General features: G+C 46.8%; 1 protein-coding gene across 2 annotated transcripts in view; it reads left to right on the forward strand.

The window, feature by feature from the left end:
- Window positions 1-13973, forward strand: part of KCNC1 (potassium voltage-gated channel subfamily C member 1) — a 434810-nt gene that overhangs the window by 129309 nt on the left and 291528 nt on the right. The window lies entirely within an intron of this gene.

A 13973-nucleotide genomic window follows, 5' to 3' on the forward strand; every position in this document is an offset into this window, starting at 1 on the left:
CCCTGGGAAGAAATCTGTGCCTCCACCATCGGAATGGAGAGCATAGAGGGAGTCGGAGGGATGGAGAAAGGAGTGCAGACATCCGAAGATTCAGGTAGGTGGGCCAAATAAAACAATGCCAAATCCACAAAGTCCATCCATGTGAAGTACCATGTGTCCACATAGTGCAACAGAAACACATGTCCAGGAGAACGTCCACACACATCGGCCTGATAGCGCACGTTAAAACCCACAATAAATACATAAATAATTAAAAACCCCTAAAAAACGCACTACACGTGCAGCAGGCACACCCTAACTGCAGGCTGCCAAACAACTGCACCCTCACTCCACACACAAATGAAAGCACCTCCAAGGCCCCGACCCAAATCACCCTCAGGTACCACCCCAATGCATGTGATACAATGCCATTCCAATTCCCACAGACCCATCAATAACCCTCGCCCTCCTTTACTCCACCACAGGGTCCGATCCAAACGACGAGCATCAGGACACCCCTACCAGCACACCTGCAAAGAGGGCCAAGACCAACGGCCAAAGACCCTCCACCTCAGCTGCACGCATCAAGACACGGCAGCAGCACAAATCAGGTGGCAGCACAGAGGAGGGAACATCAACAGGCACCCCAGCAGCCAGCATGCCCACACCACCACCACCACAGGTCCCCCCAACGGATGCCACAGAAGGCACTGCCTCTGGTGGCAGCAGCACCATAGGTGACACCCCATTGATGGCAGCATGCTCCGACACAGAAGACGGGGATGTCGAAGTCAGATCCATCCATGACCTGTCCCAATCCCCCTGTCTGTCCCATCCCGTACAACATGAGGATACCACGCAGGGGCACCCACAAGACGACGACTGGCCATCCCCCACAAGCCCTGTGGCAAGGCAACATGAGGACAACAGCCCCTCTGTGACACCCCCGCAAATGGCCATGGCCCAGCAGAGGCAACAGTCCCTCGACCAGTTAATCGTGCAACAGCAGCAACTGGCCACGCTCCTCAAGGACCATGCTGATGAATGTGGGGGCACTAAGGCAGACATAGAAACATCAACTGAGACACTTAGGGCAGAAATGGAGAGAGGTACAGAGACACTAAGGGCACAAATGGAGAGTAGCACCGAGAGCCTGAGGGGGGAACTGCATGCGACGTCCAAGGACGTATGTGCCGAACTTGCCGCAGTGCGCCGTGTGCTCACTTAGCTCTCGCAAACCCTTAGGGACATGCATGGACGTGAGCAGGCAGAGACATCATCCGTTGCAAGTTCCGTCCAGGGCAGCCCCCAACGTAGATCTGGGAGGAACCTGCGCTCCACAGGCAGGGGTGCCCCTGATACCCGCAGAGGGGGCTTGCAATAGCGACTGCCCACTGACAATGAGCATCTTTGGACACTGGTGTTCGGGGGGGAGGTAGGAGGGTGGAGGGGGTGTGTTGGGCTCACTTGGGTGGCGGGTCGATAGGGTGTTCAACATGATATCACATATGCCATAAACAGTGCACGATCAACCAATGAGATGTGTGGACATTGATCTTTGTGTACTAGGCCATCATAGGCGTACAGTCCATATTGTGCATGTCCCAGACACACACAATGCCACGAGTCCCGTGTCCATGTATCAGCCACCAGGCGTGAGTGCTAGAAGCATACATCAATGAGATGCTGACGAATGTCACGGCCCTCCGGTGCCTCGCAGACTCCTTGAGGTGCTGCCACATCCCCACCCTCATCATGACCATCATCAGGTGCTTGCAGTTCTGCGTCAGGGGGCATGGGCACATTTCTACGTACGCACATGTTGTGGAGCATGACACATGCCATCACCATCTTTGCAACCTTCTCATGGCGGTACAGGAGTGCCCCGCCAGACCTGCTGAGGCAGCGGAAACGACCCTTCAGTAGGCCGAATGCCTGTTCAATGACTACACGGGTACGTGAGTGGGCATGGTTGTAGTCCTCCTCATGCTGGTCCCGTGGGTTCCGGACTGGTGTGAGGAGCCATCTCTTCAGTGGATATCCAGCATCACCTGTATGTGGACGATAAACGTATGATGTGGAATGCCATTGCTACGTACGCACACCCCCGCCCCCTTCCTGCCAGGTCATTGCCGAATCACATACCCCACATTATCATGCATGTAATGTGACTCACCGAGTAGCCAGGATCTGTTCCCTGCGTGTCGCTCCATGTAGCGTGGTATTGTAGAGTTCCTCAAGACCATAGAATAATGGGTTGATCCAGGGAATCTGGCACAACAATGTGTAATGATCCTGTTGGAGTCACACACCATTTGTACATTCAGAGAATGAAATTGTTTTCGGTTGCGGTACTGGGCCTCCATGGCATGTGGGACGACCAATTCCACATGGGTGCAGTCGATGGCACCAATGCAACCCGGTATGCCGGCAAGTGCATGGAATCCCACTTTTGTGTTGGTAATTTCCTGCTCCGAGCGTGGTAGGGAGATGTAGTCGTCTGCGTGCTGCAGGAGGGCATCGAGCACTTGCAATAGTGTCCGTGAGAACAGTGGCTGAGAAATGCCATGCAACTGTCCGACTTTGTGCTGGTAGGTGCCTGTGGCCAGGAAGTGGAGTACAGACACCACCTTCAGTAGGGGTGGGATGGCGGTTGGGCTATCTATCATGCTGACAAGGTCAGCCTGTGTCATGTCCACAATGGCGGCTATGGTGTCCCGGTCCAGACGGTAGAGGGTGTGGATCTGCTCATCAGTGAGGTTGAACGGATGTGCTCGGAGGCGTGGGATTGCGGGCTGCCTGCGTGGTGGTAGTGGCTGTGCTGGCGGCCCTTGCTGGCCCTGCCTTGCCCTCCTCCTCCTCCTGCGTCTCCTCCGTGCGGCCGGTTGTAGTTGGTGTTCGTCTTCTTCTTGGAGTTGGAGTACTTGCAGTGCTATCATGTCCCCCAGGGCCAACATCGCGAGTCCTGCCGGTAGCATTTCGGTGTGGTTGTGGGAGCAGACTGGGTGTGTAGTTTATGTGTTTTCAGGCTGTATGGCCTCCACCTGTGGTGATTCATTCCACCTGTGCAAACTGCTCTCCCCTTTGGCCGAGCACGTCCCGCACACAACGCTGCAATTCGGGGAATGGCATCTTGCTATTGCAATCATGTATTTGTACCCGATGGCCGTGTAACATTGGTTGATATGTTCATTCTGCTGTGGTCCCATTGTTTCACATTCTATCTGTGCAGTCGCGAACAGACTTGTGAAGGGTCAGTGGAACGTAGTACTCGAGTAACGGTGGACCCTCATGCATCACTGTACCGAGTTGCAACGACGGGCGGGGCGTCCCATTTGTGGGTGAAGGCAGTTGCCATTTTCACACACAGCCGCACTCGATGGATTAATTAGTGATTCCAAACGGCCACAGATGCCTCTTCGACGTGATGTTGCAAATGAGGAATTCGAAGGGCGGCGCTTTCGGTTTTCAGCTGGCGGCGAGGAAATGCCCACAGGTCTGACTGCAAATATAACGTACTATTGTTCAATGTCCTTGGGACAGGGGCCATGGCGAGGATGCAATGATTGATATGAATGGTTTGGGATGCGCAATGGCGACGTGGGCGAAGAGGCCGGACGTTCCCAAATACATGTTACTTCACTACACTGGAATTACGGGCTGGGGCACTGTGGATTTTGCAGGCTGCATAACGCACAGACTCAATGGATATTTCTAATGTTATGTGAGTAAATATTCAGGCGTTTTAATCCCGGGATGAGGGAATGATGAATGGATGCATGGGCAGGTGATTTGATACAGAGTTTGCCATGTACAGGGCTTCTTGGGATCTATCCGCCTCCCCTACGCTATGTGATGCAGGGCTGCCATAGTGGGACCATCGTCTATCTGGCCTTGTTGAGCCCTCCCTGTCTCGACGCGCCCTCAGACACTTGTGTCCATGCACGTTACCAATCCCATCTGATGGATTCTGTTTTGACAGACGCATGCACAGGTACACTCGTTTGTGATGGTGTTTACACCTCGATATAGATAGTTATGAGTCGCAAGTGGTTTTGGGGTGGTGATGAACCTTTGGAGTGGGCTAGCATGCATATGGCTGTGGATTTAGTGTGATCATTGAAGTGAGTTGTTGGAATGTAGTTCTGATGGCCATTCTGTTCTTTTTCTTTTCTTTTGGTTGACAGGTATCTCCTCCCCTTTTGCCACTGCCATCTGTATGCCACTCCTGCAGATGGGTTTTACTCCCGACACCTGCTGCTTCGTGTTAATCAGTGGAGCAGCATTACGATCTTATGGGACGATCGCCAATGGGCCACATGCCCTTACGCAGTACTGGTGGCTCGGAGCAACATTTCGGCCTTTCAGCTGGACTAGTGCCTCCCCATTGGGACGGCCCTGCGGTTCTGTGCGCTTCCATGTTGCCTTTTCGTACGTGAATGTGGCTCTGTGTACCATGATGGAACAGGGCGTCACACAAGTAGTGGCTGGTCATTTCTTGCGGATGCAGCCCACAATGGTGAAATGTGTTTTGGAGTTCATGGCCTGATGGCTGTATGGGCTTGGTGATTTTGTTGTGCATTAAATTTCTATTCTGATTTGGCCCGTGTAGCGTTCTTCTTTGCAAGTGATGTGGCATATTCTTATTTGGGGAGCGATGTATTGTGAGGAGATCTGCATTGGGTTCCAGCTTCGGAGTTTAGTTGCGTGGTACTGTACTGGGCGCGTTTGCCTACGAAGCCCGTGAGGTCAGGGATGGGGGCTGCCAATATGACTGTTTGAATGTTGTCATGCTCAGGGGCGGGGGATTGGGTTTTGTGTAACAGATGCCGGTCAGCCAGGTGGACTGGTGGAATGATGTGATTTTCGGAATATTGCTGGTCACAGGTGCCTGTGTTTGCGTGCGTTTCTTGGTGGGGGACTGTGGTCATGTCCATTGGGATGGCTTCTGTATTCGTGCCATCTGTGCCCTGCAGCTCCCATTGGCCCCTCTTGTGTTTCATTTGTTCGTTGGCATGCATGGGTGACTTGTACATTTCACTGGTTGCATTGTGACTTCATTGCACCTACGGGGAGTTGTACTTTGTGGGCAGGGAGCGGTGTACAGGCACTCAGTGGGGCCGTTTACGGTTGATTCGCGATGCCGTACTTCTCACCATGGCGGAATGGTACATTCCGCCATGCTTGATGGCGTTAGGTACATGTCCGCTAGGGTCGGAATTGGCGTACCCTTGCGCCATGGTGGTGTTTACGGTTTGGCATGGCGCGCGCGCGCGTGCTTGGTGCAGTTAGCGTTGGCGTTCACTACGGTGTCGCTAATGGCTTCGTACTTTGCGGTGACGGGTCATAGTCGCACCGAGCGCTATTCGATGGCGGTATTGCATTTCCGCCATCGTTTTTCGATTTCCGCCAGGGTCGTAATGAGGGCCACTGTGATGAGTCTGTGGTAGAGCAAATAGCACAATAAGCTAATATTGTCTCAAGGGACACGTGGATAGAATAAATCAAGGCTGACAAAGATGTGACAATTGGAGTTTGCCATGGATGTGTACTGGCTCCTGTCCTCTTTTCTCTTTAAATCAATGGCGTGTATAAAGCCCTTGATGATTCTAACACAGATTATGCAAGAGTGGGCAACAAGGCTTTTCCTCTACTGGCGTATGCCGATGATACAATGCTTATCGCCCGTACCCACAATGCTCTTCAAAGACTGATCCATGTATACACTGATTTTATGAATGCTCTCGACCTTAAGATAAATATTGCTAAATCTGGCGTTATGGCATGTGCAGGGGGGAGTAAGAATGTTAAAATGAGTAGGAGGCTGAGCAATGAGGCAGCTATACCGAGGGTCCACAAATTCAATTATTTGGGAATTTGTTTTTCCTCAGTGTTGTCAGGACAAGCACATATAAACAAACAGAAAGTTCCAATGAATCAAGCATTGCTAGAGAAGGTAGCTGTTTTGTGGCCTTATGCCAGTGGCAACCACTCCAGATGATATTGAAAGTATAAGAGGCACAGACTAAGGCAGTGACCAATTATGGTGCTTCGTTATGGGGCTATGAGAACATGACTGTAATACAGATTTTGGAAAATATTTTTTTTAAAAATCTTTTGGGTCTGCCGAGCTCAGCTCTTACGTTTTTTGTGCATGTGAAGCTGGGTGCTAGGCTTCTTGAAGATGAATGCTGTCTGGCCCCACTAAACCATTGTTTGCTCATTTGGTCTAATCCCAAGGCAACCGTAACTAAGCATATTATTCAGGCCCTACTATTTAGAGATGATTAGTGTTGTGTGTGTTATATTTGCAGAATTTGAGTTCGTTGCAGATTAGCCAGAATCTAGAATCATAGAATGTTAGGGGTCGGGACTCTAGAATGGTAAAGCCTAAGGGTTCAGTTATGTTATGAATAAAGGAAGATGAAGACATATCATTTGTGATGCCTCATTACTAAAGCTAGTTAAAATAGACCACAACATTTGGCGACAAGGATGAACTGGGCGTGACTGGAAAATTGATCAGAGACAGGCAAGCCTGTGATAGTCACCAGAGAAGATACTGGAGATATACCGGTGTAAAGAGGAAAACGGAAACTGCTGTGAAGACAGACCTCGCTAATTGACTGAACATGAGGTAGGAGGAGCGGGGACGAATCGCAATATAGACTGTGGGAATGATAAAAAGTAGAGTGTGCAGCGCCCCTTTGAGTGAAAAGATTTGACGACCATAAAGCATTATTTAATTGTAGGGCAACGTACCTTAACGCGCGAGCTGGGGCGCGAGCGAAGCACGCATAGGAAAAGACTTGCGCGCAACAGCCGACGCGTGTAACCAAAGGAGCAACGATAAACTCCTGAGTAAAGGACCCGCGGATGTCATAATACGTGCCGCCATCTTGAGAGCACAACATTATAATACGAATAGGACTCGTAATAAACAAGAACGAAATGCCGGAAACACAAAGGGACATTTAAATATAAAGAAATACAGAGAGCAGTAAGCCGTGAACCGGAAGGAAGAGGGGACGCAATGAAATAAATAGAGGCTCAAAACATTCCATGCTACATTAAAACAAGCGAAGTGTGAAAACCATCAATTAAGATATTTGAACTGCAATGTAGTAAACAAAGACACTTATGCACAATCAAGCAGGACAATAGGAACAGCTGCACAGTACATAAGGAGAACACATATAAATACCCAATACAGGAAACAACCAAGAAGGTCACAAAATGTCAATGGAAGGTATTCATTCTGCAGGGGATGCGAATGGACAACAGAGCATACCCCAGGGGGCAGCAAACTCATTAATCTCAACAAACTCACTAAATTATCTCAGGCGGCCAAACCCATTCATGCTAGAGCCACAGGAAACACAAGGCCAAAGGTGGCAAGAGTCGATTGAGGAATTTGAGGAGTTCCTGAAGGTGGTAGGGGACCAAAATGCCCCAAATAAAATAGACATTTTTACAAATTTAGTAGGAAAGGAGATAAAAAGTATTATCAAGACAATTTCTCCTCAAGAGAGAACAACCTATCCACTATTGGTGGCTGCTATAAATGCACAGATAATAGTCCCACTGAACACAGACTACGAAAGATATGTCTTTAATCAATGCAAACAAAGCCCTCCTGAGACGGTAGCCCAGTTTGTGTTGCGATTGCAAAAAAAAACAGCATTCTGCGAGTTCACTAACTTTAATGATAATGAGCAATACGACTAAGGGTGATTGAAGGTTGCTTGTCATCACAATTTAGAAAGCACTTGTTGAAGAAGCCCCTACCAATGAGAGAAGTACTAGAAATGGCAAGGGTTTACGAGAGTGTGGACACGCAAGCAGCGAACATAGAAAACCCAAAAAACATAGACACTGTAGTCGTCATGAATAAGAATGCCTTGTGACAATGAAGACACCCGGGTCTGGGGTCACCCAATTTAATGCGCTGGGGCAATAGCGAAAGACAGTGCTACCGCTGTGGCTTTGAATTTCCCCATAAAGGGCCGTGTCCTGCAATGGGCCAGTTATGCCTGCGATATGGGCAGGAGAACCATTTCCAAACAATGTGTAGAGAAAGAATGGGCATGCCACTCGTAAATAGCAACTCACAGGTTGTGGCAAACAAAAGATATGAGGTCCAAAGAAGTACTGGAGGACGGAATTTTACAGAAAGGGATAAGAGACCCTATCCTAACGCGAGAGTGAATCCAAAAGGGTCGCAGGCGGGATTCGTTAGAGCCATGGATGAATTGCAGATTGTAAGGGTTGATCAAAACATGTCCGATTTGGGACAGAGAATGGCAAATAATGAAGAATCACAAACTGAAGAGAGGATAAAATATGAAGACCCGTATGAAAATCCACCAATACCAACAATGTCATATGAGGAAGAAGTGGAGCCAATGAACTACTACGGGGAACATGAGTATGACCGATACAGCCGAGAGTATGTGAGGCTGATAGGTGACCACCGAAGTGACAAGAATGCAATAAAAGTAATAGTCAATTTGAATGGAGAAGACATACCGTTCCTTGTGGACACCGGAGCGACAGTTAACGTCATGAGTGAGGAAATGTACAGGAAAGTAGCTGAGCAGTACCCCCTTAAACCATCAAGAGCCACAATTTTCCAATGGGGAGCGGAACAACCTTTTTTGAATGTAGTATTATTTGAGTGCAACCTGGTCCACATGGGGAAATGCATTCTAACCAAAATACATGTTATCAAAAGCCCCATGGTTGGGAGATGCCTCATCAGTTGCAAGACTGCAACTAATTTAGATCTTATTAATATACGGTACAACCATTCTGAGAAGATACAAGGAATTCCTTTGGGATCTCACTTTGTGAGGTCCATGATGAAAGAGAAGATGGATCTGGAGCAGTTGAAAATGGAATTCCCGACGTTATTCCAAGGAATAGGGAAGTTGAGATCCAATGAAGTACATCTGCATATTGACGGCTCAATTCAACCGGTCCCACAACACCCAAGGCGCGTAGGTTTTCATCTGCAAAAGAGGGTGTCGCAGGAGTTGAAACAATTAAAGGACAATGATATCATAGAGAGAGTGGAGAGTGGCCCGACTCCATGGTGTTCGCCTTTGGTGGTAGTTCCTAAAGCTGACGGTCGGCTTCCACTCTGCGTGGACATGAGAATACCGAATACAGCAATATTGAGGGAAAGGCACCCAGTCCCAAATATAGATGATATGATTATTCGATTGAACATGGCCAAGAGATTCAGCAAGCTGGATTTGAACCAGGGATACCATCAACTGGTGATAAACCAAGAATCTCGTCCTATAACTACCTTCAGTACTCATGAAGGACTATTTAGATACAAGAGACTCAGTTTTGGAGTCTCTGCTGCTGCTGAGATTTTCCAAGAAGCCATCAGGAAGGTGATAGCACCAGAACCAAATGCATTCAACTATAGTGATGATATTCTTGTGTATGGAAGGGACCAAGATGAGCATGACAGGGCTTTGAGACAAGTCTGCAGGAGAGTGGACTAACATTGAATGCACAGAAGTGTGAGATCAATAAACGAAGTCTGACATTTTTTGGGCACATATTCTCAGAGGGCGGTATGAGAGCAGATCCTGAAAAAGTGGGAGTGATATTAAACCTGCAAGCTCCAAGAGATGTAACTGAGCTGAGATCTTTCCTTGGAATGGTAGGATATTGTGCAAGATATATGCCAGATTATGGAACGCTTACTGAGCCTTTGAGACGTCTGTTAAAGAAAGATGTGGAGTATGCATGGAGTGGAGAATGTGAGGAAAATTTCCAAAGAATAAAGGATGAACTAGCAAATAATAGACAGTTAGCATATTTCAACCCTCATTGGGATACTGAGGTGATTGCTGATGCTAGCCCTGTAGGGTTGGGCGCAATTCTTACACAAAAAAAATCATGATGGGGCAATAGAGAACAAACAAACCAGAGTAATTGCATATGCTAGTCGAGCACTAAGTGATGTTGAATGGGCCTACTCACAGGCAGAAAGGGAGAGTCTTGCCACTGTGTGGGCGTGCGAAAAGTTCAATCATTTCATAATAGGAAAGCCCTTTGTTTTGGTGACGGATCATCAAGCGCTAATTTCAATATTTGGAAATCCTCGAGTCAAGATGCCCCCAAGAATTGAGCGGTGGGGTATGAGGTTGCAAGAATACAATTATAAAATTGTACACAGGCCAGGGAAAGATGCAAACCCAGACGATTATTTGTCAAGACATCCAGTAAACATTGTGGAGTCAATAATGCAGATGGAAGCGGAGGAGTACATATCATATTTGTCACTGAATGCCCTACCTGTTGCAATAACGAGAGAGATATTTGTGGAGAGAAGCTGTGCTGATCCAATGATAAGAGCAGCGTTGAAACTCATAAGAGCTGGGAAATGGCAATGCAGTGGTCAGGAAAAGGATCTAGGAGAAGGAGATGTGAAAGATCTAAAGAAATTAGCGAAAATAAGTGGTGAGTTATCTGCAACTGAAGACGGAATACTTTTGAGAGGAAGCAGGCTTGTGGCACCCAGGAGTTTGCGGAAGACCTTGGTTATGTTGGCCCATGAGGGGCATAGGGGAGTAGTCAACACAAAGAAAATCCTGAGAAATCAGGTATGGTTTCCATACATGGATCTGATTGCGGAGGATACAATACAGAGTTGTTTTGCCTGCCAAGTGACGTCCCTTACAAATCAAGCAGCACCTCTGGAGATAGTATCATTGCCCAGTGGACCATGGGTCCGGGTAGCGTTAGATTTTTTTGGTCCCCTGGAGGAGGTGGATATCTCCTAGTAACCATGGATGAATATTCAAGATTCCCGCTGGTAAAGCATGTCCAATCCATGGCATTTCACCATGTTGTGGTAGTTTTGGACGAGCTTTTTAGCGAATGGGGAATACCTCAAATTGTCAAAACAGACAATGGAGCTCCATTTCAAGGGCATGAATTCAGTAAATTTGCCGCGCACATGGGGTTCCGACATCTAAAAATTACTCCCTTGTGGCCGCAGGCGAATGGAATGGTGGAAAGATTTATGAGTAATTTAAAAAAGAACCCGACAAAAGGCTGTTGTGGAAAATGTCTCGTTTCTTCAGGCGATCTCACAAATGCTGAGAAACTACAGAAACATCCCCCATGAGGTGACAGGATGCTCTCCAGCAGAGTTGATGATCCGGTACAAACCGAGAATCAGACTTCCCAGTCTGGATGACTATACGGCTGAAGAAGATGAGGAAATTAGGGAAAGAGATCAAATGAAGCGGCTGAAGACCAAACAGTGGGTGGATCGCAAAAGGAAGGCTACGGAGATAAAAGTACAAGAGGGGGATGTGGTGGTTGTAAAGCAGAAACAGCGAAGGAAGACAGACTCAAAATATAGGCCGTCTTTGTTGAAAGTTAAAAGTGTAAAGGGGTCTATGGTTACGACCGCTGGAAATGATGGTGAAGTCACAAGAAGTGTATCCTTTTTCAAAAAATTAACATGGGGTAGGAATGATGGGACACAGTGTGGAAAACCAGAGATGAGTGAATCAAATAACGGGGACATGAATGTTGACTTAATGTGGCTGTATGCCACTGATGAGGAGTTGGTGGGTGGTGACAAAGGATCTGTTCCAAGGGAGGAGTGTACAGGGAGTAATGGACAAGTGGAGGTGGATGGAACTGGATTGGAAAGGAGAAACTCTAACTTGGGTGAAATGTCACGAGACATGGACTGTGAAGATGGGCCCCATGGTGTGAACATGAGAACCAGGTATCAAAGAATTGTTTGCAAGGCAATGAGACTGATTGAACAAATGTAGTTGATAACATTTCATTTTAATAAGTAGTTAATTCATAGGTAAGGGGAGGGGGGTGTTGTGTGTGTTATATTTGCAGAGTTTGAGTTAGTTGCAGATTAGCCAGAATCTAGAATCATAGAATGTTAGGAGGCGGGACTCTAAAATTGTAAAGCCTAATGTTTCAGTTATGTTATGAATAAGGGAAGATGAAGACATATCATTCGTGATGCCTCATAACTAAAGCTAGTTAAAATAGACCACAACATTTAGTATAAAATCCCTTGGGAGCCTTACATTAAACCCTGGTTGTGGCAGATGAATGCCTCTGCCCTTTTTTACCTGGTAGACTATTGGGTCAAGCACAAAAGAATAACTATAAGGAATGTTTTGGCACTTTTGTGGCGAGAATTGAAAGAACTTTTAACTAAAAGTAGTAGAAAACATGCGATCATTAGCAGTGTGGAATTGATGCAATTGTAGCTCACTCTAAGTAATAGGAACTCTGATTCCTAGTTGATAAGCAGAGTACACAGAGTAATGTTAAGAGCAAGTCTAGACGTCCTTGAGCAGTGGAAGATCTCCTTCACTTTATCCTCTTTTGTCTGAAATATTCATATATAAGGCAACAGACAATTCTTCCCATACTCAGACATCAGAATTTTTTACAATGCCGCCCAGCTTTATATTTTCTTCTGTTTCTTCTGGTGGACACGCCCTTTGTGGCGGGGGGGTTATTGTCTTATTTGAAGAGGGCGATGGAAGGTAGAAGACATCATTTGGTCTCTTTTACTACGAGCATTACCCATTCAGTAGCTTTTTTTGTCTTGATTGGAATTTTTGTTTATTGTTATATGCTGAAGCATCTTTGTATATTGTGTACTTTTAATCTATTTACAACTATTTTAATGTGTTGATGTGTTTGATGGATTTTATCTGAATAAACATATTCATGATGATGATATGAGAATTAACCATTGAAGAAGGGTTGTTGTTTAGAGGTCAAGAATTGATTCCACTGAGGGCAGTGTTACATACATTAGTCATGCATGTGCATGAGGGGCATCCAGGCATCATGTTTCCAAAAAGAGAGGTGAGGTAGAGTGAAAGGTAAGTGAATGTTGGGCGTGCCTAAATTCCGATAGGGGAAGAGGACTGGCAAACAGCCTCTTTCTCTGTTACCCATTCCTATAGAAGCTTGGAAACACCTATGCATTGATATTGTAGAGCTGCATGACACTAGGAAATAGGAAAATGTTTCTAATTGTCATGGTTGATCATCACTCTAAATAGCCAGAGGTTAAAAAGTACATGATGTCATGAACAAGGCTACTGTTGAGTTCTTAGATGCTGTGTTTAGAAGAGAAGGGTAGCCCGAAGGAAAGGTGCGTGATAATGGTCCGCAATTTAAATGAGTGTTAGTCCATGAGTATGCCAAAAACAAAGGGATCCGGTGGAAGTATACCGCAGTATATCACCCTGCGTGTAACGGACTAGTCGAGAGATTCAATCAGGTAATTATTGCAAGCATGGAACAAGTGATTCATAACAATGCAGCTGTGAGCAAGACACTGGCCGCAGTGTTGAGGAGTGTGAGGTCTGCTCCAAATGGGACTTCAAGAATATTGCCTTTTAGACCTATGAGGGTATGGGAGGTGAACTTGATTCTTAATCCCGCTTGGGTTAATAAACCAGTGGCAACCATTGATGAGGTAGAGGTGAGGAAGAAGAAGGAAAATGCTGAGGTTAAGTACAAAGAAAACTTCGATAGACTAGTCCAGAGGAAAGAAGATTATAATGTGGCAGCAGGAGATGTGGTCAGGATAAAGAAAGGAACTTGGAGTAAGAAGGGTTCATCTACATTCTCTGAATCAGAAGGTTGTAGAAAGGGGAGTGACGGTTGACCAGAGGAGAGCAGAGCAGAAAAGGACACATCGCCTTGGGGAGCTTTTGAGAAATCAAATTGATGAGTTCACTTCCTTTGCTGGCTCACCTCGCTCCCTACTTCTTCATGAGTAAGACAGTTGGGCAAAGAAGGAGGGGGAATCTGTTGCAGCTGATGTGCTCCCTGGTGGGCCGTGGCTTCAAGCTTCCCCCAGAGGCTTAGGGATCCTGCAATCCGGGCAGCATATGCCAGGTGCAGCCCAGTGGTGTACAGAGGCTGGATTGTGTGCCAAAAGCAGTCTGGGCTCCTGCTTGTTT

Source organism: Ambystoma mexicanum, chromosome 11 (genome assembly GCF_040938575.1).
Source record: "Ambystoma mexicanum isolate Mex_15411 chromosome 11, UKY_AmexF1_1, whole genome shotgun sequence".
Classification (NCBI taxonomy): Eukaryota; Metazoa; Chordata; class Amphibia; order Caudata; family Ambystomatidae; genus Ambystoma; species Ambystoma mexicanum.